Source organism: Macaca fascicularis, chromosome 14, assembly GCF_037993035.2.
Source record: "Macaca fascicularis isolate 582-1 chromosome 14, T2T-MFA8v1.1".
Taxonomy (NCBI): Eukaryota; Metazoa; Chordata; class Mammalia; order Primates; family Cercopithecidae; genus Macaca; species Macaca fascicularis.
The window spans coordinates 42648102-42673382 of NC_088388.1; the positions used below are offsets into that span (position 1 = coordinate 42648102).

The 25281-nt window shown below is 34.2% G+C and overlaps 1 long non-coding RNA gene across 4 annotated transcripts in view; it reads right to left on the reverse strand.

Annotated features, from left to right (window-relative positions):
- LOC102139027 (uncharacterized) overlaps positions 1-25281 on the reverse strand; it is a 352230-nt gene that overhangs the window by 138136 nt on the left and 188813 nt on the right. For all 4 annotated transcript variants that reach the window (XR_010580858.1, XR_012422769.1, XR_010580860.1 and 1 more), the window contains one exon: positions 11464-11523. This is a non-coding gene — a long non-coding RNA (uncharacterized lncRNA). The remainder of the gene's footprint in view (positions 1-11463; positions 11524-25281) is intronic.

Here is a 25281-nt window from a genome sequence, read left to right on the forward strand (position 1 = left end):
GGATATATACATAGATTACAGATAGTGATACAATAGTAGTAATGTTAAGAATATATTTATTATAAACACATATATACCAGCCTAAACTAATGTCATATAGAATGTAAAAGCTCTGACACAGTAAAATCAATACAATACTTGAGGTGTAAAGGATAAGGTGTAAATCCAAGATTTGTGGCTTGTTGGATAGATAAACTTCTTTCATCAATTAAGCTCAGAGCCTCAATTTCTTCAAGTCAAAAATAGGCGGAATGCTATATGCCACCTGGATTATTGTGAGGATCAATAGGACTAACATATTTTCGATGTATGTCTTATATTTCCAGTAAAATGAATTGCAAATACCAATAACTCACATTCATTAGATTTCTAAAAAGAAAACATACAAAAATATCTCAAATACTGGAAATTATAAACCTGATACCAGGAGAGAGACTACACAGATATAGTGCTGCTCCAAAATATTATAATTCAACTTGCTGCAATCTTAATTAACACATATCTTAATAAATACGTTTACCAAGATCACCAAAGCTAATGAATACATTTTAATTGCTGAAGATACTTTTATACATTCTTCTGACAGTAATCTGTATTTATGCCAGAAAATTTCCTGTAGCATTAAAGATTGTCATTTCACTATTAATTAATGTTCTTTGCTTTTCAAAAACCATCTGTGTAAAGGAGACACAGGCTAATAAATTTTTAGAGCCACAGATGAGGAAAGAACTCTACAGATGTTTAGTTGCCAAAAACATCTTGTTATCTTTGACATCACATTGGTCTCCATCCATATGCATGTACATTGCATTCTTTCTATTAGTAATCTAACACATGAAAGTTTTCTTAGAAGAAACCAAATGCTTTGCTTCTAAATTCTGCTTAAATAGTATTAATTATTTTCTGCATACTCTAACAATGTATAAAGAAATTCTTAGCTTTGATGCAGGCGAATCCTAAAAGTGGGGCTCATCCCAAAGGGTTCTTGGCTTCATTCAGGAAAGAATTCAAAAAAAAAGAGAGCAGATAGTGCAAGAAAGCAATTTTGTTGGAGCAGCTTTGTACAGCACAGTGGCTGCTCCGTAGACCGAACAGGCCTATCCTATGGCGCAGCACTAGCGGATTTATAGGGACTACTCCTTTTATGTTTATTAAGGGGTAGGTTATTCATCAACTTTGTGGAAGAGGAGCAGGAATTGTTGAAACCATATAAGGCAACTTTCAGGTTGTTGTCATGGCATTTGTAAACTGCCATGGTGCAGGAGGGAGTGTCTTATGCAAATCCATTATAATTCCTAGTCCATGCTGGTTTGGGGCAGTTTCTTCTCAGGGTCGTGACCAAAATCAGAAAACAAGTCCTATTGATCTCCTACCTCGGTTGCTTATAGGCAGTATAGGTTGTTGGATTTGATACTAGTTTAATTAATCACTTCGTTTTTTATCATTGGGGTTTACCACTCTTTATGTCACAACATATTTAATATTAGTAAAAACAAATTATCTAAGTACAGATATTTTAACTTCTTGATTTTCCAGAGTTATTTATCCTACATGCATTTATTAAGCTCCGAAAATTTACCAAGTGTGGTGTTTAATTTCATATAGTAGCAAGGAAAATTATACTTAAAACCCAAATATAGTGTAAGGTGATAAGAGCCCCAAATGTCATACAGACAAGATGCAGTGGCAACTTACAGGCAGGAGATGCTATTTGGAAGTAAAAAGGTAAAAAAAAAATGCTGGCTTGAATGAAAATAATATCTAGAGATGTTTTCATGAAGAAATTGGCATTGGAATTAAAGAATGTAAAGAAAAATGCTATGGGATTTGACAAGAAACAGTGGAAAAGTATGCCAATTGAAAACAAGAGCAGGAACACCAGCATTGATTTTCATCACCTCAGACACATGATTTCTTTGTGGTAAGAACATTACAGTTCTTTTACTTGTTTTGAAATATACAATGTATTATTGTTAACTCTAGACATCTTACTGTGCAATTGAACACTAGAACTTATTTCTTCTATGTAACTGTAACTTTGTACTCATTGACCAATGTCTCCTCCTGGCCTCCCTACTCCCTACTCTTCCCAGCCTCTAGTAACTAATATCTTGTTCTCTATTTGTATGAGATCAAATTATTTAGATATTCACATATAAGTGAAATCATGCAGTATTTGTCATTCTGTGCCCGATTTATTTTACTTAATTTCCTCCAGTCTCATCCATGTCATTGCAAATGACAGTATTTCATTCTTTTAATGCTAATTACACTAATTTGATTAATACACATTGTATATATATGTATCAAAATATCACTGTACCCCATAAATATGTATGGTTATCATGTGTCAAAAATAAATTTAAAGTAATACAAAAAAAAATAAAGCATTGATTTATTTGGGAAATGTCTAGAATCATTTGAAAGGGAAGTTAAAAATATCAGCAAGGAATGGGGAGCTGGAAATAGAATGCACCATCTATTCTGCATTCGGGCTCTGATCGCATTTCTAACACCAATAGATCATTTTAATTTGTGAGGATACAGATATTTTTCAATAAACTATGAGCTCCTTGAAGGTTAGAAACTGTGAGTTATAATTCTTTTTTAAACTTGGCATCTGATTGAGTGTCTATCAGATAATCATATATTATAAATCCATGTTGAATGAATAAATGAATAAAAAACATTTAATGATGAATAGATGCTCTTGAATACCAGGCTCAAGGCAAAACATTGTACTTTATTATTGTAACTACTTTTCTTTTCCCACATGAGTCAGGTTAACAGTGAAAAAAGATCATCAAATAACAGTTACTGTAAAATGAATCTTCTATAATTATCTGCATTTCTAATTATAGACTCAGAGAGGAATGATTCACTTTAATTCTAAGTTTTTCATAATGTTTACTGAATTGCTAGTAAGAACTAAATTAAATAATTTTTTAAGTCAGGAAAATGCATTTAAGAATAAAAATGGCACACTTTCTTCTGTGGTTGTACTTTAAAAATTGTAACCTCAGCTACCATTCCATTTGAAATGCAATAATATTTTCTAATCTTACTTTATTAAATAGAACAAAATTTTCCACAGCTCCCATCCTTTGAGTAAACCACAGTTTATAATTTGATTAAGCTTTTTAATACTTCATTGCTAATTTCTTAATCTATAAATCATAAACTTAAATTCTTTAGTATTTTTAATTATGCTAGCAAAAGAGGGAATGATACCACATCATATTTTAATATGAATTATATTTTGAAAAATATATCAATAGTAAATATTATATTCTCCTAAGGAGCTTGTATGATTCCTGTTTCTCTTAAAAATAGCAGGCAATGTACAATTTTTCTTTTTTCCCTGGCTGTTAGAAAGTTCATATATACATCTGACACCCTAACCATACAGACTATCCCTTTCTGTTAATTCAGATTTTTCTTTAATTTTTAAAAATCCTTATTTTTTAAAAAAAGATAGAGAAAAGGGGGATATTCCTCAAATAATACTGTGAAAGTATCTATCCAGTTCTAAATTTAGAAGTGAAAACAGAAACTTCAAATAAGTGTTTACAATGTCTAGAAATGTTCGGCTCTTTTATTTGATGTAGCCCTAACATGCTCAACGAAACTCCTCTGCATATAACACAATATTTCAGCTGAAAGGTGTTAGTCTCAAATTTTCATCCTTTGAGATGCTTACAGTGACAGAGCATAGATAGCAAATATTGGATATCTTCTGCCTCTGAATGGACTTAGCTGGGTGTTAATGTTTATGAAATTGCTGAGTTTACCATCCATGAAATATAGTTTAAAGTGAGGACTTCAAGAAGCTCTTGGCTTTTCGTGAGTAGTCAATTTGAAGAAAACGTAATGAACACAACTATGGAGTCCAATTTCTAACAAACCATTAAAAGGGTACCAGGCATTTGTATCTATTAAAGCAATTCTGTTACCTTCAGTCACAAAGCTCAAAGATCAGTGCAATAATTGCAACAAAGGAGAATCAATATCTCAGATATTACTTCAAAACTAAAACGAGGCCAGAAATATATTAACAGTAATGATTTATTAATTATGTGAATAAGGAAACTCTTCAAAGTGAAGGTAACGTCTGATTTAGTTTTTAGATGAGGAGAATAAACCACTTAAAAGACAGGCGAGGACATTCCAGGAAGATTAGACACCATAAGAAAATGCATCATTTGGATAATTTAATTATAGAATAAGCAAAAGCTGTTCTGAACACTTTTCAAAAGCTTTTTGTTCCCTGAAGTAATTTATATTTCATGCTTTTTCTTACTTTTTAAAAGACTAACAAAATATTTAAGGTTAATGCATCCATTAAAAAAGAACAGGATCATGTCCTTTGCAGGGACATGGATGGAGCAGGAGACCATTATCCTTAGCAAACTAACACAGAAACAGAAAACTAAATACTGCATGTTCTCACTTGTAACTGGGAGCTAAATGACGGTAACACATGGACACATAGAGGGGAACAGCACACACTGGGGCCTACTGGAGGTGAAGAGTGGGAGGAAAGAAAGGATCAGGAAAAATAACTAACGGGTACTAGGCTTAATACCTCGGTGATGAAATAATCTGCACAACAAACCCCCATGACCACATATACCTATATAACACCTGCACATGTACCCCTTAACTTGAAATAAAGTTTAAAAAATGTTTTAAGTTAAAATTTCTAGTAGTGTGGTTCCACACAAAGTAAGAGTACTTAAACTGGAGTTAGCAGCTGGGGGTTCTAATTCCAGCTCTGCCCCTAGTCACATGACCTTCGGCAAATCACTCATCACCCCCGCTCCTTTAATTTTCATCTACAAAATTTGAGGTAGTTAAATTTCTAAAGTTTTTCCTAACAATTAACTAATAAAAATATTCTATGGTCATTTAAGTATTGGGTAAAGATATATTAACATTTTACTCTACAGGTCAGATTTAATTTGAGGATAAAAAAGTACTCTAGGTAGTTAAAGATAGAAAACTATCGTAAATATTACCAGAAATAAGCACTATCTTATGTTGGAATTGTACTATCTGGGAGCATGTGAGCAAAAATGTGAGTGTAAAATTTGTTATATGAATGATTAAACCCACCTCCAAACATCTGCTCTTTGGACAGATTAATCTCTCCCATCTTTGGATAGAACTAAAATGAGGACTCCATTTTTCTTGCTGGTCTCACTTATACAGCCCTAAAGAAGTAGCCCAAAAATAATAGTTTATGCCATATTTCTTTATCACAAGTGTAATTCAAGTCTTTGAGAGTCTTTAGATTCTGTTAAGCCCAATTCATATGGCCTTTGTCCCCAAAAGTGATTTCTCTATATTTTATGCCTATAGCAGAAATGCAGACTTTATTTCCTACGATTTCACCTGAATGAAAGACTTTCATTTTCCATTCAGTGCAGTTTGTTGTACCGCATCTCTTTAATGTTATGTCCAGCTTCTTGCCATGTGAACATGAACTTCATTTTGCAAGCTCATATTTTAATTAAAATCTCAAGTTCTCATAGTTGAGATTTTTATACATTATGTTAAATCATGAGTATCATCCATAAAATGGAAATCCATCCCAGAAGTTAATGCCATCTATATAAGGGGAGTTGATGAAGCTAATGAAATTATTGGGAACCCATATATGATGTCTATATTTCTGCTTGTTGGCCCATATTTCAGGTTGCTTCATCATTATTCACTAATGGATGAACACACTTGAACTACTTAATACTTGAAATAGTGTTTTCTGTCCTTAAAAAATATATATTCCTTGTTCACCTACTTTGCAGATCTCTACTAAACATCAGAGTATAATTTCAAATGAAAATAATTTAAAATTTTCAAGAAAACACTGTTTGGTAAATACTATTATTAACACAAAAGAGAATGTATGAACTACATTTATTGAATAGCTCTCAAATCTGTCTCATTCTACTTTAAGGGGCTCTCATAGCATAAGAGAAAGATGATGGATTTGATGCTTTCATTCTAAGTTCATTTTTAATCACAGTTTTTAGTTGGACTCTCTAAGTGTATAAATAAATAGTTGTAGTATGTGGTAAAGAGAGACGAATACTGAAGAGGAACAAAAGTGGTATTGTCATCTTGAAAGATGACAGTGATCACCAAGACTTTATATTATAGATAACATACAGCCACACACAAAATCCATGTGAAATTTCAGTTATACAAAGAGTTTATGACTCAACTGCCAAAATCTTGAGGACTACAGAGGACCTAGTAGAACATGCTGTGAGGAATGTTGAGATAAATAAATATTTTTAAAAATAAAGTAAAAAAAAAAAAAATGGGCTATTTGAGTAGCAGCAATGCATATTTGAGGGAAGTTCTCACCAACACTTTAAATAATTTGTATATCAAAAAGTCCAATTTGATTTATATACCAAATACAATTTGATTTGTGTATCCAAAAGTCCAATTTGATTAGTTTATCAAATAATTTCAAAATATTTGTCTTTATTTATTTATTTATTGAAATGGAGCCTCATTCCGTTGCCTAAGCTGGAGTGCAGTAGTGAGATCTCGACTCACTGCAACCTCTGCCTCCTGGGTTCAAGTCATTCTCCTGCCTTAGCCTCCCAAATGGCTGGGATTACAGGCACCCACCACCACACCCAGCTTATTTGTGGATTTTTAGTAGAGATGGGGTTTCACCATGATATCCAGGCTGGTTTCGAACTCCTGACCTCAAGGAACCCACCTGCCTTGGCCTCCCAAAGTACTAGGATTACAGGCGTGATCCACCACGCCCAGCCCATTTCTTAATTTTATGGTTCTATAATAGTTGCACATATTTATGAGATACATGTGATACTTTGATACAAGCATACAATGTATAATGATCAAAACAGGGTAATTGGAATATCCGTCAACTTGAATATATATAATTTCTTTTTGTTGGGAACATTCCAAATTTGCTCCACTAGTTATTTTGAAATATGCAATCATTTATTGTTAACTATAATCACCCTATTGTACTACAAAACCCTAGACCTTATAACTTCTATTTAATTGTATTTTTTGTATTCATTAACCAACACTTCTTTATCCCCCATTTTCCACTACCCCTCAAGTAACCATCATGCTACTCTCTAATTCTTTGAGATCATTTTTTTAGCTCCCACATGGGAGAACATGTGATATTTGTCTTTCTGTGCCTGGCTTGTTTAGCTTGACATAATGTCCTCCAGTTCTATCCATATTGTAACAAATGACAGTATTTCATACTTTTTATAGCTGAATAATATTTCATTGAATATATATGCCACATTTATTTTACCAATTCATCTGTTGATGGACACTTAGGTTGATTAATATCTAGACACTAATGTAAGCTATTGTAAATAGTACTGCAATACACATGGGAGTACAAATATATCTACAATGTACTAATTTCCTTTTTCATGATTATATGCCCAGCAGTGGGATTGTTGGATTATATGGTAGCTCTATATTTAGTTTTTGTTGTTGTTGTTGGAAACTTCACACCGTTTTCCATAGAGGCTATACTACTTTACGTTCCCACCAACAGTGCATGAGTGTTCTCCCTTCTCCAAATCCTCACTAGCGTCTGTTATTTTTTTTTTTATAAGAGCCATTTAGCTGAATCGAGATGATATCTCATTGTGATTTTGATTTACATTTCTTGATGATTAGTGACATTGAACATTGTTTCATATATTTGTTTGTCATTTGTGTGTCTTCATTTGAGGGATGTCTATTCAGACCTCTTGCCCATTTTTCAAATTAAATCATTTGGGATTTTAACTATGATTTGGTTGAGTCCCTTATATATTCTGGTTATTAATCACTGATCAGTTGGATAGTTTGAAAATATTTTCTTTCATTATGTAGGTTGTCTCTTCATTATTTTCTTTTCTGTGCAGGAGCTTTTAAGTTTGATGTGTTTTCATTTATCCATTTTTGCTTTGGTTGCCTGTGCTATAAGGTCTTATTCAAGAAATATTTGCCCAAGCCAATGTCTTGAATCATTTCACCTGTTTTCTTTTAATGGTCTCAAAATTTCAGGTTTTACATTTAAGCATTTAATTTAGTTTGATTTGATTATTGCATATGGTAAAAAAATATAGGGATCTATTTTCATTCTTCTGCATATAGATATCTAGTATTCCCAGCAGTATTTGTTGAAAAGGGTGTCTTTTCCCCAATGTATATTCTTGGCACCTTGTTTGAAATTAGTTGGCTGTAAAGGGATGAATTTATTTCTGGGTTCTTTATTCCGTTCCATTGATCTATGTGTCTGCTTTTATGCCAGTACCATGATGTTTTGGTTACTATAACTTTGCAGTATAATTTGAAGTCACGTAATGTAATGCCTCCAGATTTGTTCTTTTTGCTCAGGATGGCTTTGGCTATTCAGGGTCTTTTGTGTTTCATAGAAATTTTAGGACTGTTTTATTTTATATTTCTATAAAGAATGTCATTGATAGTTTGATAGTAATGTATTGAATCAGTATATCACTCTGGGTAGTATGGCTATTTCAACAATATTGATTCTTCCAATCTATGCACCTGGAATAGCTTTCCATTTTTTAAATCCTCTCCAATTTCTTTCATTAATTTTTATAGTTTTCACTGTAGATTCTTTTACTTCTTTGGTTAAGCTTATTTGTAGCCTTCATAGCCGAATTCTACCAAATCTTTAAAGAACTAATACAAATCTTACTCAAAATTTTCCAAAAAGTCAAAGAGGAGATAACTCTTCCACACTCATTTTTTGAGGCCAGCATTACCCTGACACCAAAAACAAAGACACAACGTGTGAAATAAACACAGGCCAACATCTCTGATGAACATAGATGCAAAAAGAACTCAACAAAATACTAGCAAACTTATTTTCACAACACATTAAAAATATTGTTTATCACGATCAAGTAGAATTCATCCCCCGGATGCTAATATGGTTCGACATACACAAATCAATTAATGTGATACCTTACATCAACAGAATGAGTAACAAATGTTATATGATCATTTCAATAGATGGCAAAAAAGCATTTGATAAAATTCAACATCCCTTAATAATGATTTTTTAAAACTCTCAACAAACTGAGTATAGAAGAAACATTCCTCAACACAATAAAGACTATATATGATGAACCCACAGCTAGTACCATACTGAACAGGGAAAAACTGACAGCCTTTCCTCTAAGGTCTGGGACAAGGCAAGAATACCCACTTTTACCACTTTTATTCAACATAATATTGGAAGTCCTGTACAGAGCAACTAGGTAAGGAAATGAAATCAAAGGCATCCACATTGAAAAGAAAGAAGTCAAATTATCCTCATTTGCAGATGTTTGCAGATTATATTCAGAAAAAACTAAAGACTCGACCAAAAGTATTACAACTGATAAACAAATTCAGTAAAGTTGCAGGATACAAATTAATATACAAAAATCAGTAGCATTTCCATATGTCAATAGCAAACAACCTGAGAAAGAAACCAAGAAAGTAATCCCGTTTACAATAGCTATAAAAGCCATAGCAAAATACTATTTTACAGAGTTGGACAAAATAAATCATTGAAGAAACAATAGTGAAACCAAGACTGAGTTTCTTCTGAATCAAATCAATGCCCTTGTATTTGATAAATTATATTGATAAATAGGTTCTATAGATTATTTAATGGAGTCTGATATGTTGCACTTTGAGATTTGAATAGATTAAAAATGCCCTTCATTTAAGCTCAAGAGATATACCAGTTAAGTTTCACCTAAATAGCCATGAATGTCTTCACCATGTAATTCATTGTCCAAACAGAGACACTTCTGAGGGAGAAAAGTGGCATCAATAATGTGAGGATGACAGGCATAAAACAATAATGTTCTCAGTAGACTGGAGATTATGGTCATTCTGGCATGAATCATAATAATATAAAGACTATCCTGTCCTTGAGCTTACCAGCACTGCTATGGAGCACAACTTCAAGTAACACCATGCCCATATTGCACTGTGCTCCAGACAGCACCAGTCACATAGAAATCATTATGAATGATGCCTCTGGAGTTGTTCAAAGTGGTGATCCTGGTCCTTACTATAAGTTAGGCACTTTTCTAAAGGCTTAATTTCTAGTAACTAACTTACTATTCAGAAACTCTGAAATGCTTATTATTGCCATTTTACAGATGAAGAAACAGAGATAGACTGACTGTATAACCTGCCCACAGTTACACCTCTGAAACTGGTGGAACAAGGATTTGAACTTAGACAGTCCTCCATTCTAATCCTTGTTTTAATTGCCACACTGTTTTCCACTATATTATGTCATTTGTTCTGTATACAATTTTTGTAATAATCAGGACAACACTCTGCGAGTATATAACTTTTAGGATGCATAATATTCCCAGAATGAATTCTATTCAACTAATTTCTGTTGCATTAATATGGAATATGCATGCAAAATATTTACCAATGACTTTGAAACATTTCACAAAGCATATGTTAAGTGACGGACTGTGTAAGTTAAACAGAGTTTTACCTTAGCAGTTTCATTTTGAATTAAAAGCAAAATGAAACCACATCTTTTTAGAATTGTATTCAAGTATTTAAAATGAAGAGGAGGACTCATGAAAAAATTCTTACATTTTCATTTCTGACAGATACTCGGCTGACAATGCTTTGAACTAGTATTTCTTTCCATATAATACAAATGTTCTCCCAATAAAATACTTCCCTAAAGGAGAAATTCTAGATAGTCTCAGTTTTAAAAATCAGATCAAATGTGAATTAAATGTACACATAGTATTTCTGAGCCGACGACATTTGTATACCATGCTTAGTCTCAAACCCACACTTAATTATGCAAATCATCCCCAGACAAAGTGAGTGCATAATAGGAAGACAACTATACTTGGGTGTGTGTAAGGATGAGGGAAGGGTGTTCAAAAACAGCAAGAGGAGAAAGGAAGCCAATGAATGTGTGAAAGTTAAAATATTTCGCATGGGGATGGCTCTTTCATCTTTATTTAGCGGCTAGTTTTTCTACATTGTCAGTCTAAATGTGAAATTGGTGTTATAATTTCAATACTGAATATTAAAAACGTGTTTTATTATTTTTTATAAAAATAGACTTTAGAAAGTCATTATACTATTATTTAGACACAAAGCATAAAAGTAAATTAAAATATCTTTGAATAAAATGTTTTGTAATGAAGAGAACTTCGTGTGACAACTCAAGTTATTTAAGTAAAGTTTCTGTCCATCTCTATAATTAATGTTTCAATTATTTCATTAAGACAGCAAGTGAATAGGGCTAAGTATATTTTCATCAAATCTGAGTATGTTGATAATGGTCTGGTTTAAGATGTGGACTTAATGAAAGAGCAGAAAATCACTTAGGCTCTCGGGGAGAATTTCCACATGGCCTCCACAGAAGATGGTAGCAGAGCTAGTGGTACTTACAGCAGCCCCAGGGCTTTAGGAGCGTCTCAAAGAAATGGACTGTCATCATTCTGAGTGAACCTGAGGGAAGTACAAAAAGAGAGGCCCATGAGATTACTGATTGGGAAATACATAAATCTTTATATCATGGATAGAGTAAGAAGCAGAGGTGCTAAATATGAGTCCCAAATGGATTGGCCCAAGCGTCAATCAACGCTTGGAACTAGCATAGTCGTTTGAAAATAAACTACTTCTTACTTGGGCATCACTGTAAAATGATATCTGAGTTGAACATCATAAAGATGGTTAAAACACTTCCCTGGGGATGCCAACGAAGCCACCTAGACTGCCCATAAAGCTCTGCTGGAGAGCAGAGCTGCTTTCCATGTACACCAGGAGTAGGAAGATAATGCTCCACTGATATGTGAAGGATATGAAATCTAGAAGCCCCTGTTCTAGGTTATAGTAATATTTTCCTGATGTAATAATGTTGCGAAAAGTATAATGTCTATTAGAGAAGTTTTCAAATGACAATGTACACACACATAGGTATGTATGTGTGTGTATGCACATATACATGTGTAGAGTGTGTGTGTGTGTTTGTATCTGAAAATAGAATGCTCAGAAGCATGTTTCACTTAAACAGTCACTCAATTCAGTAACAGCTCTTTCTGACAAAATTGGAGTAATGTAACCACCATTAATATTTTTCAGTATTTTTAATGTGTTCGTTTGTTGTTTGCAAAGCTTTCTATGGCTTTTTGTGAAACCATGGGTAAAACTGTAATACGAAAAATTAAGTATTAGCATTCATGAGGTACTGTTCTTAGTGTTTATTAACCTATATGTTCTATGCACAAAAACTACATATTGCATGATTCATTTATATGGCATGCCCATAACAGGCAAACCTTTTAGCGATAAGGTAACTAAAATCACAAAATTTGTGATTCGCTTTAAGTGTAAAAATTTGCATCCGGGTTGAGCAAACCTCTTTGTGAAATGAAGTTTACTAATCTAAATGTGAAATAATGACATTTAGAATAACTCTAATCTCACTAAGGAATTTAGTTTTTTCTTTAGCTCTTTCTGTTTGACAATTCCATCTGAAGAAGAATAGGAAAAGCATATTTTTAAAAAGTTTTACATTTTTTCATCTCATAGGTCATGTATGAATAGCATGAATGTCACTTCCAATTAACACAACTCAGTGTTAATAATATTAAATATATTTATATATGCATGTTCTATATACATCTATATTTATATATGCATGTTTTATATATGTAGCTATATATAGCTATAATGACTATAGCTATATAACACTATAGCAATAGAACATGTAGATACATACTAACTACTACCATTCTTGATGGTGTTTCTAAGAGATCTCTGCAGAAGGATAAGCGATAACCACAGGCTAATTAAGATGCAAAGACTAAAGGTTAGGCAAATGGTAAATTTAAATTTCCTTCTTAAACATGACTATTCATACATACTTATAAAAATTGCTTTTTGAATGTGTAATTATGTGTGTGTACACAGACATTTATTTATCTTTTTAACAGCTTTATTGAGATATAATTCATATACCATACAAGTCTCACATTTAAGTTTATAATTCAAAAGTATCTAGTATATTCACATGGTTGTGAAATCATCACAATTAATTTTATAATATTTTTATTATCTAACAAAAAGCCCTATATTCATGATCATGTCCCCATCACCAAATCCCTAATACCCTCTTCAGCCCTAAGAAACTGCTAATTTACTTTCTGTCTCTGTAAGATTCATCTATTATAAAAATTGCATGGAAATGAGACACACAATATGTATTTTTTGTGACTTGATTCTGTAACTTGCATAGTATTTTCAAGGTTCCTCAATATTGATACATGTATCCGTTCTTCATTCTGTTTTACTGTCAAATAATACTCCATTGTATGCATATACTACAATTTACGTATGCATTTATCAATGGATGAACATTTTGTTTGTTTCTGCTTTGGGGGCTATTATGAATAATGCTGCTATGGACATTGATGTACAATGTTTGTGTTGTATGTCTCCATTTCTTTATATACCCTTCATAGGTATATACCCTAGGTGTGGAATTGTTCCGTCATATGGTAACTCTATGTTAAATATTTATGAGAGGAAGAGAGTAAGTGAATGTGTGTGTGTGTGTGTGTGTGTGTAAACAAGAGGAGATGTGTATATTTTTATATACACATCTATCTATCTATCTATCTATCTATCTCCTGTTCAGGTAGTTTTTTTTTTTTAAATTTTCAATGGGAGAGCAATAAAAATAACTTTAAAAATAAATAATACCATAACACCAGTGTTCCAAATTGGAAGCTAAAACTTCAATTTCAATACTTAGCCTAAGCTAACATATACACTATATCTTATCTCTTCTCTAATTTCTGGGAGATATATAAATGATTGGGAGATACATAAATATATATTATTTTATATTATCTCCTCTCTAATTTCCAAACTCGTATTTTTTAATATATCTTAATCTGTTTCATCTACATGCTAGATGCTAAACAATAATTTCATATAGAAAGCTGCTCTTCATCTATCTTAGTATCACCTGCAATATTAATTTGCCAGCTTTAAAGAACATGAGTATCACCTACTTGCCATGTTAATCACACAATACACACACGCACACACAAATAAAATAATAAAAACCAAAACAGGCATTATTGGGTCACTCTATAGAAATTCTGATTCTGTAGGTCTGGAAAAGGGTCTAGGAATCTGTATTTGAATTATATTCCCCAAGTTACACTGACATGGTCAGTTTGTGCACTTCTTTTACATTGTAAAGTGCTTTTTTTTTTTTTTTTCAGAATAAGCTTGTAGAAACAGTCAAAAGCATTTCCAGTAGTCAATAGCGTTAATACTCATTTTAGATATGATTTTTTTCACTTCATTCTTGGTTGAGTGAAAAGAAAACCAGGCTAGTTTATATCACACTTTATATCACATCTTTGTAACTTTGGGAGTAACAAAGAAGTTTCGTACTTTTCAGTACACCTTTTCTTTATTTCAGGAACCTTGAACTTTTGAAGAGCATAGTCAACCTCTTTCCTCATTAACGAATGGTTTTAAACAATCCTTATCTCTCCAGAAAGACTTGATTTATTTGGCCATAAAAAAGAATGAGATCCAGACATTTGCAACAACATGGATGGAACTGTTTGTTTTTGAGACAGGGTCTCACTCCATTGCCCTGGCTGGAGTGTGGTAGGACAATCATGGCTAACTGCAGCCTGGACCTCTTGGAGTGAAGTGGTACTTCCACCTTAGTCTCCCAAGTAGCACTATAGAAACATGCTACCACACTCAGCTGACTTTTTTTAGTAGAGACAGGGTCTCACTATGTTGCCCAGGCTGTCTTGAACTTCTAAGCTCAAGCAGTCCTTCTACCGCAGCCTCGCAGTGTTGGGATTACAGGCATGAGACACCATGCCTGGCCAGCTACTGTATTTGGTACAATAATATATTGTCTATGTTTGCAGTCTAGAAGCAATAGGCTATACCATACTGCATAAGTGTATAGTAGGCTATACTATCTAGGATTGTGTAAGTGTATTCTATGATGTTTGCAGAATTAAAAATCGCCTAAGGACTCATTTCTTAGATGGTATCCACATCATTAAGCAACGCATGGCTAAACTTGAAAATTGCTAAGAGTGTAGATTTTAAGTGTTTTCAAAACAAAATATATATGAGTGTGTAAGGTACTGCATATTTTCTTTACCTGATTTGGCCATTCCACAATATATATATATTTCAAAACATCATGTTGTACTTAAAATATATACAAGTTTTACTGTTCAATTAAAAAATACAATATATCTAGAAAACAAAAACAGCAGCACTGCTTTTAAAAATATACGTAGTGATCTCTTTGTATAAAGGAACATTTTAGGCTAAAATAAGATGCATGCTACACTATTTGCTAGTAAATAAAGCAATAGAATAAAATTTGTGTAAATACCTCTGTCTCAGGGAAAATATTTTATCAGTTTCTTATGACTACAGAATATACTATAAAAACATTTTCGGTAAATATTTTCCACAGGAGAATATGAGCAAATTTTGGGGAAACAAAAAAATAACAGGATATTTAATTCTGAAAAATATATGTTTCCTTTTTCTTTTACTCTCATTTTTAAGGGGTCATGTTAGTTCTAACTCAATAGCAGCCATCATTTATAAAAATGAGTTAACCTAATCCACATCTTCTTTCTCACTCACAAAACACATGAGTTAAAAAAAATCGGCTTGGCTGTATGTGGTGGCTCACGCCAGTAATCTCAGCACATTGGGAACCCAGGCGAGCAGATACACCTGCGGTCAGGAGTTCAAGACTAGCCTGGCCAACATGGTGAAACCCCGTCTCTGCTAAAAGTACAAAAATTTGCCAGCGTGGTGGTGTAATTCCAGCTACTCTGGAGGCTCAGGCAAGAGAATCGCTTGAAACCAGGAGGCAGAGGTTTCAGCGAGCTGAGATTGCGCCACTACACTCCAGCCTGGGCTTCAAGAGCAAAGACTGTCTCAAACAAACAAACAAACAAACAAACAAACAAAACAAAACAAAAACAAAGAAAAGAAAAAGAAATCAGGCGGATTTTCTTCTGTGATTTAATTCTGTAACATCTCTAAGATATCCCATCATTTCGTGTAAGATTTGCAAGCTGAAAAATCTAAGTTTTTGCAGGTTATCAAAGAACATTCAATGGCTTTGCAAAACCATGTATGTCATTGGGAATTTCCCATAATTATAGTTGGCATCTTCCTGTGTTGTGACAAATATCCTAGATAATATAATAGACAAAATTCCAGGATAATGTTGTCTCAGGCAACACAGACCAATGCAGTTTAATATACAATACACTTTTTTTTCTCACTTGATTGACATTTCTTCTCCAGGAGTATTTTATGTCTTGATTCATTCTATGTACCTCCTACCAAACCTTTGTAGCAGTATCATTATGTGATGCAAAGTGATAGTTTAAATTCTCTTTGATCTAAGCATGAATTAATGAATTTAGTTAGATTTTGCTTTTATTAATTTACCTCTTGAATTCAGTCACTAACGACCCGTCCACTTGAGCACAAAACACTTGATAATTGCTTCAATATCTGATTTTTGATCCAGTTTTTAACAATTCCAGAATGAAAACATTGAAAAGCTTGTTTATCCTCTTTTCTCTCAATGATATAGTGGAGTCAGGGGGAAGAATATATGTGCTGAAGTAAGCTTTTTCATTACAAAATCTCCTACATAGCAAATTCTTTGATGGTTCGGTGAGTGTTACTTTAGGAAAACATAGAAATGCTGCTAGAGGCCACTGCTTTAACAGCACTTGGCTGGTCCTAAAGTAAACCCCTGGGGCTCCTCTATTGCTATGCCTTATTGCCTCAGCAAAATAATCTTAATTTCATTCTGCAAATAGCCTGTTTATTGAGACAATATATTGAATATTCATAAGCCACATAGGGACCAGGCTATGGCAGTGGAAGTATGTCTGAGGATATTAAAAAGGGAGAATTGGCCTGGTGCGGTAGCTCATGTCTGTAATCCCAGCACTTTAGGGGACCAAGACAGATGGATCGCTTGAGGTCAGGAGTTCAAAGACCAGCCTGGCCAACATGGCAAAACACTGTCTCTACAAAAATTAGTTGGGCATATGGCACACATCTGTAATCCCAGGTACTTGGGAGGCTGAGACAAGAGAATCGCTTAAACCCGGAGGCACAGGTTGCAGTGAGCTGAGATTGCACCATTGCACTCCAGCCTGAGTGACAGAGCCAGACTCCACCTCAAAAAAAAAAAAAAAAAAAAAAGGCAGGGGAGAATTTATTTAATTTGTAATATCTACTGAAAATGCAGATCCTGAATCCCAATGCATGACCTCCACAGCAGGAGAAATCCACTGACTCACAGGTTAGATTCTATTGAATCCTGAACACTCATATTCTTTCTGGATATTTGTTTATATGTAATTGAGATTTGGGCAATGATTACATGGAGATATTGGAATAATAGCACATTGTACATGAAAATATATTTGTACTTAGATGTTAAGCAGGATGATTTGTGAGCAAGCCGTGGTAACGAGTAGAAAAGAACTAGCACCTAGAATGAGGATGAGGAAGTGGGACTTGGAAGCAGGTCTGGACAGGAGTCTAGAAGTTTATTTATAGCATCTAAGGATCACGACCAAGTTCCCTCAAAAAGAGTTTATACCAGCACAATATGAGATTTATGGCTTCCAAGAAATAATGAGGTAGTGAAAACCATATAAGAGCTCCATCTGTGAAGCACCACAAGTACTCAGTGGGATTCAGCAGAGCTCAGTGCCTTTGATCTCTATGAAAACTAAGAGAACTTGAAAGAAAACAGACCTAGCATGTAGTACTGTAATGTTCTCTTGATCATTCTCCCCATAAATGACTCTGACTTTTTCAAATATGTTTTCCATACTGTTTTCATTGGGACCTTTCCTTTTCTCTTTCCTCTAACCTTACCTTCTTTCCACAAGTAAACAGAGAATGTTACTTGGATGCATAAATGTGATGACAGATTCTTTGATGTTTAGTTTACACAAGAAGTATTTATATTTCTTGCTTTACTCTTCTCTTTCTCTTTTCTACAACCTCCTTATATATCATGAAATCTCCATTTGTTATCTCAAAAGAATAATAAATTAGACGTTATTTAGATTGAATCTCCACCCCTCAAACCTGATTCTTTCCAGTATACTCTCTATTACTCAAAATAAGATTCGATACAGCTTATTTCCTATCTATTACAAAGTCACATTGGTTTTATGACCTAAACACCAATCCAGCCTGTCCACTTCTCTCCAGCTGACCCATCACGACTGCCTCTACCATGGACTCTTATAATTACCTATTAAATATGACTCTAATATTTTCAAATATGTTTTCACCATTTCCAGAATTGCCTTTTCTTCTTTCTTACCTTACATCATTACTGGCCTCTTCATACATGTGTACATATATGCAATTTTACTTAAATGCATAAATATACTGTTAAAGGTGCTTTTGTTTTGTAGTGGAACCTTTATTTTCCTTTGCTGGTTTTGCTCAATTTTTCTTTTTCAGTCTTATCCCATTTCCATATACATCAAGCCCTTATATCCCCAGATCGTCCATGTTAGCAAATTAGTATAAATCACTTCATACTAGTCTCTGGATTCATATGACCATATATACAAATATGTACAGACACATATATATACACATAGGCATATATAAGTTTTGTTGTCATTGTTTTCTAAGTTATGATCCTCTTATAAATATTTTTCTCACTAAAACCTTGTGTACATTTCTCTTTGGCATACTTTTGGATCTACGTTGATAATGTTTGATGTTATATACTGGTTTTCTATTGCTGCATAACACATCACCACAAACTTGGCAACTTAAAACAACATCCATGTATTAACTTATAGTCTTATAGGGCAGAGGTCTGCACAGGCTTGGCTCTTAAGGTCTCACAAGCTCAAAGTCAAGGTGTCAACTTTTAGCTGGAGGCTCTGTGAAAGCTTCCTAGCTCATTAAGTTGCTGGCTGAATGTATTTCCTTGTAGGACAGAGTTCTTCATTTTCTTGCTAGCTGTGAGCTTGGAACTAGTCTCTGTTCACAGGGTAATTCTATATTCCTTCTCACATGGCCACCTCCATCTTCAAACCAGCTATAGCAGGTGAAGTCCTTCTTATGCTTAGGACCTCTCTGATTTCCTCTTTTGCCATCGGCCAGAAAAAGCTCCCTATTTTTTAGAAATCATATGATTAGGTGAGACCCATCCAGATAATCACCCTATTTTTTTTCCTTCCAAAAAGGATCACTTTTGTAAAAAGTAATTTCAACTTTTATTTTAGATTCAAAGATTCAGGGGTTACACATGCAGGTTTCTTACACGGGCATATTTCATGATGATGCTGAGGCTTGGGACATGATTGATCCCTTCACTCAGTACTGAGCATAGTACCAAATAGGTAATATTTCAACTCTTGCCCCACTCCCTCCATCTTCTAGTAGCCCCCAGTGTCTATTGTTGTCACATTTATGTCCATGAGTACCCATTGTTTAGCTACCACTTATAAGTGAGAAAATGTGATATGAGGTTTTCTGGTCATGCATTAATTCGCTTAGGATAATTGCCTCCAGCTGCATTCATGCCACTTTGACAGACATGATTTTGTTATTTTTTATAGCTTTGTAGTATCCCATGGTGTATATGTACCACATTTTCTTTACTCAGTCCACCATTGTTATGCAGCTAGGCTGATTCCATGTCTTTGCTATTGTGAATAGTGCTGTGATGAACATGTGAGTATATGTGTCTTTTGGGTAGAATGATTTATTTTCTTTTGGATCTATACCCTGTAATGAAATTGCTGGGTCATATGGTAGTTCTGTTTTAAGTTCTTTGAGAAATGTCTAAGCTGCTTTCCACAATGGCTGAACTAATTTACATTACCACCAGTAGTGTATAAGTGTTCCTTTACACAGGTGCAGCCTTGCCAACATCTATTGTGTTATGACTTTTTAACGATAGCCATCCTGACTGATGTGAGATGCTATGTCATTGTGGTTTGTGATTTGCATTTCTCTGGCAATTCACAATGTTGGACATTTTATCATAAGATTCTTGGCCACTTAGATGTCTTCTTTTGAGAAGTGTCTGTTTATATGTTTTGACCATTTTTTAATGGGGTTATTTGGTTTGGTTGTTCAATTATCTAAGTTCTTTATAGATTCTGGCTATTAGACCTTTCTCTGATGCATAGTTTGCAAATATTTTCGGTTATTTTGTAAGTTGTCTGTTGACTCTGTTGATAGTTTCCATTCTGTAGGCTGTCTGTTTACTCTGTTGATAGTGTCTTTTGCTGTGCAGAAGCTCTTTAGTTTAATTAGGTCCTACTTGTCAATTTTTGTTTCTGTTGCAATTGCTTTTGATGACTTAATCATAAATTCTTTCCCACAGCCAATTTCCTGAATGGCATAGCCTAGATTTTCTTCTAGAATTCTTGTTGCTTGAGGTCTTATATTTAAATCTTTAATTTAAATTAAAGTTAACGTTTGTGTATGATAAGAGATAGGGGTCCAGTTTCATTCTTCTGTATATGCCTAACCAGCTATCCCAGAACCATTTATTGAACAGGGAATCCTTTCCCCATTGCTTATTTTTGTTAACTTTCTCAAAGGTTCTACAAATGTAGGTGTGCAACTTTATTCCTGGGCTCTCTATTCTGTTCCCTTTGTCTGTGTTTCTGTTTGGGTACCAGTAGATGCTGTTTTGGTTACTGTGGCTTTATAATACAGTTTGAAACTGAATAATATGATGTCTCCAGTTTTGTTCTTTTTTGCTTAGGATTGCTTTGGCTATGGGCTCTTTTTTGGTTCCATATTAATTTTAGAATAGTTTTTTCTAACTCTGTGGAAAATGACATTGGCAGTTTGATAGGAATAATAAATCTGTAAATTGCTTTGGGCAGTAAGGCAATTTTAACTGTATTGATTCCTCCAATCCATGAGCATGGAATGTTTTTTCATTGGTTTATGTCATCTCTGATTTCTCTCAGTGGTGTTTTGTGGTTCTTTTTGTAGAGATCTTTCACCTACTTGGTTGGGTGTATTCCTAGGAATTGTGTGTTTGTGTGTGTGTGTGTGTAGCTACTGATAATGGAATTGCATTTTTTATTTGACTCTCAGCTTGAACATTACTGGTTTATAGAAATGCTACTGATTTTTGTACATTGATTTTTGTATCCTGAAACTTTTACCAGTTTATTTATCATTCATCATTTATCAGTTCCAGGAGCCTTTTGGTGGAATCTATAGGTTTTTCTAGGTATAGAATCATATCATCAGTGAAGAGAGATAGTTTGGCTCCCCCCTTTTCTATTTGGATTCTTTTTGTTTCTTTCTGTTGCCTCATTGCTCTGGCAAGGACTTCCAGAACTATGTTGAATAGAAGTGGTGAAGGCAAACATCCTTGTCATGTTCCAGTACTCAAGGGGAATGCTTCCAGCTTTTGCTCATTAATATGATATTGGCTGTGGGTTTGTCATATATGGCTCTTATTATTTTGAGATATGTTCTTTACTGCCTACTTTGTTGAGGGTTTTTATAATGAAGGAATATTGAATTTTACAGAAAGCTTTTCCCACATCTATTGAGATTATCATATGGTTTTTGTTTTTAATTCTGTTTATGTGGAATCACCCTATTTTAAAGTCAACAAAGCTATATAAAAATGTAATAATGGGAGTAATATTTTACCATATTAACAGAGCAATTTTTAGAATTTTGTCTACCAAAGTGTATCAGTATTTTTTTATGTTTTGTGGATGTGTAATATTTAATTGGTAGTGCCATAATGTATCCAATCATTCCTCTATTGATGGATTTTCATTCCTTTCCCTCATTTAATCATGACAACACTTACACCCATCTTCCACTAAAACACTTTAGTAGCCACAAGGCCCTGTGTCTTCCTGACCCTACCTACCTCTCCATTCCCCTTGACTGACAATCGCATTCCTTTGCATTGTGTGCTTTCAGTCACAGTTCATCTTGTAGTCTTGTGAACTATACCATTTCTTTCTCACCACAAGAATTAGGTAAATGTTTTTCCAATGCCTGAAATGCATCATGCACATATATACACATAACACTCAAATTTGTTTTTATCAATCTTATGTCTTCTATTAGATCTAACTAAGACATCAATTCTCTAGATATATCTTCCTTGGATTTTCTAAGTAGGTCATTTATTCCTCCCATACTTTCATGCATCCACTCCTTATAGTTATTAAATTTTCAAATTCATGTGTGTGATCAAATGTTAGTAACAGTCCCTTTAACTGGACCACAGTTTCAATTGATGCAGGGCTCTTTTTCCCTGGCTTTTTTGTTTTACATTTCTCACTACTATTTGAACCCCTGACATCTACCAGAGTATAAGTATTTAAATGTATTCAACATATATTTGGTGAATAAATAGACAAATTGATGTAAATTGCAATAAATATAATAAAAAGATTAAAATATAAATATGATATAAAATAAAATTAAAATTTGTAATAGGGCTGTAAGAATAAAATTAAAATATGCAGGCTTGAGATTCAACCCTTTGCTACAGCTAAATGTGAATTTTATTTTGACACTTCCTGACGGCAAAGAAAAAAAAGGGAAACACAGAAGAAAACATAGACATTCTTCAGAGAAAGCAGCGCTGTCTTTCCTTGCACTTAAATCTAAAAGAATGTTTTCACCTGGGGCTTTGTATAGGATCATAATTTTCCTGAAACTTTTCTCAGCTGTCTTGAATTTTGGGATTAGCTTAATTTGGGTATGATAAGAGTTGTTATCATTATAATTATGATAGCGAAACTTGTACAGCACTGAAACAGGACAGTTCCCTGACCCACCCCCTTACAGGATGAGTGACAGGGGTGTGGCTCGTCTGTTAGGCCACCACCTTGTAAGCTCAACTCCCTTACAGGAGGTGTAGCATGCAGATGGGCAGGTGCAGAAGCCAGAGCAAGTGCTTTTTGGGGGCTCTGGCCCCACGGTAGCATCTAAGGGTGGATGCCTCCGTCTCCTGAAGCCCAAGTGGGCGTGTGAGTTACAGTGCACTCTTTTAGTTTTGCCATCCATGAATGGCTTAAGTGTTAAACAGCTCAGTGGACCCTTGGCTTTTTCCCAAGGGCCGAGGGAAAGCATGACAGCTTTCTAAATCCTGAGCTCTTGTCCAACATTCAGGAAAAATCAGTTCACACATGGACTTGAAGGATAGTGAATGTGGAGGTTTTATTGGGTGATGGAGGTGGCTCTCAGTAGGAGGGATGGGGAGCTGGAAAGAGGATGGAGTATGAAGATAATCTTCCCCTAGAGTTTTGCCATCCAGTGGCCAATCTCCTCTCCAACCATCCCCAATTGAACCCCTCTAGACGTTCGAATGCTCCTTCTCTTCCTTCCTTCTCTGCCACACCATTCTGCCGCTCTTTTGCTCTCCTGTTCCTTTGCTTATCTGCTCATGGAACCTGGGGCTTGGGGTTTATGTGAGTACAGGATAGGGGAGTGTGGCAGGCCAAAAAGCAACATTTGGGTGCAAAAACAGAAATACCTGTTCCCATTTATTGCCACAGGTTTCCAGGCTTGAAGGTGGGTCCTTTGCCAGGCCACCACCCTCTTCTACCCAGTATTTCCCCATCTCCTGTCCATTTCAGCACCTACTCTATGCCAGGTACTTTTCAAATACTCCATTATTTCATTATTCTTCAGAACAAAAGTCTATCAGGAAGGTGCAATTATTATCTCTTATTTTAACAAGGACTAAATTGAGGCATAGAGAGTTTAAGTAACTTGTCCAACCAATAGCATACAGCTAAAAAGTGGCAGTGTGGTGTCTATTTTTCTTGTCATGTAATGGAACCAAAACAATCATTGGTATTAGTAAAGAAAACAGTTATTACAGTTAAAAATTCTTCAAAGGTTTAATAATCTATTTCCAAACTCCTCACTGCCCAAATATGTTATACTAAATTACATAATAAGCAGTTGAAGAGACTGGTCTACATTTGATTATTTTCTTTGATTTTTCTTCATCTACCCATTTCTTTTTGGAACAAAGCAGTAAAATAAAAAATGCATTAATGCACCAATGTTTTTGTATTCCTAAGAGTCTCCTCTTAGAATCACAACCCACCTCTTTATAATCCAGACTAGCAAAAAAGCACATCTGTAGCTATCACCAGCAGATTCCTGTGGTCAGCTGTTTTGATCACCATGATGTGTAACTATCACCCAACTCCCCTAATCATTACAATGGTGTTACATATTGATTAAAATAAGCAAATATGTTTGGTAGTATCATTGAATTTCTAAATTTTAAATAAAACATTTAAATTAGAAATGAAGACATGTATTACATTAAGAAATACAGCAATTTATCAATGGAAAGGAAGAAACTCAATATGAAAGTAAGAAAAAGTTCGGCATGGCAAATGCTGCCCAGAAGACACCAGAAAGGAGTTAAAATATTTGAGAAAAAAGTAGAAGATAAATTACAGCAATCAGATTAAACACTACTTTCACAATATTATTTCATTTCATCCCCAGAACAGTTTTATAATTAGTTGGTTTCATTCTCATTTTACAGATGAATATAATGAACACTAGAGGTTAGATTACCTATGGTAGGAGTATAGGCAATATCTGAACTCAGCTTCAACGCAGATTGATTCCATGGTCAATGCAGAATGATTATGTTTAACAGGCATGTATCAAAAACTCACCTTGGGAACACATTCTACAGCGGCCTGCAGTCCAGAATAACCAAAAAAATTAATTGAGGCCAGGAGCACTCAATTAAATAAATAATCACAGATAAATAAATGGAGAAATTTTGGTTTAAAGAAAATGGTAAAACCTTGATAGAGTTACAAACATGATATAGAGAAGAAAGAGAGGCATATAAAATTCTTGGTTGTATCTCGACAGGCGTCTTGGAGAGTGTGAAATTTGAGTGGGATTCAGAAATATTTGTATTGGATTTATATGGGGAAAAGAACATTCTAGGTAGAGGAAACAGCTTGAGAAAACAGCCAGAGGCAAGAAAAAGAAACCACAATTGTAAAAAAAAAAAAAAAAAAAAAAAAAAAAAAAAAAAAAAGCTTGGTAAGTCAATAAAACTGAAAAAAAAAAAAAAGAAAAAAAGCAGTGGCATGAAAAATGTAATCAGAGATGATTTTTAAAAGATAGAGAAGGCAC